Raw genomic sequence first — 511 nt, 5'->3', positions numbered from 1 at the left:
GGTGGGGGAGAAGAGGATTAGGGAGAGATGGGAAGGGGTAGGGGAGGAGTAGGAAGGGGATGAGGAGGGAAAGAGGGAGAGATGGGAAGGGGGAGGGAGGAGGAGGAAGGAGGCGAGAGGGAGGGGATGGGAAGGAGGGAGGGAGGGAGGGAGAGGACGAGATGGGGGAGAAGGGGGGGAGAGGGAGGGATGGGAAGGAGAGATGGGATGGGGGGACGGACGGAGGGGTGGGGGAGGGGGAGGGAGAGAAGAGGGAAGTTATTATTAACTGATAATGACCGTAGTTTGAGGAGTGAAGGGCATGGCATAGCAAAGGGGATTATTAGTTATGTCCGCTCGCTATGCCGACGGCTGGCGATGATTCATTGGCGGTATATAAAAAAAACATACCTTAGGCTACTGACATACAAAGACATTTATGCAAACACCGTGACACAAGGACGCATAAACATTAACAAAAGCAGATAAACACAAATAACAGACACAACAAGTACACCGACGACTACTCTTA

The 511-nt window shown here is 52.6% G+C and overlaps 1 protein-coding gene across 1 annotated transcript in view; it reads right to left on the bottom strand.

Annotated features, from left to right (window-relative positions):
- Positions 1 to 511, bottom strand: part of LOC119590534 (protein Skeletor, isoforms B/C-like) — a gene marked incomplete at its 5' end in the record, with an annotated part of 50,087 nt that overhangs the window by 7,334 nt on the left and 42,242 nt on the right.

The sequence above is a fragment of the Penaeus monodon genome, chromosome 27 (assembly GCF_015228065.2).
Source record: "Penaeus monodon isolate SGIC_2016 chromosome 27, NSTDA_Pmon_1, whole genome shotgun sequence".
Lineage (NCBI taxonomy): Eukaryota > Metazoa > Arthropoda > Malacostraca > Decapoda > Penaeidae > Penaeus > Penaeus monodon.
This window is presented reverse-complemented; position numbering and strand designations above follow the sequence as displayed.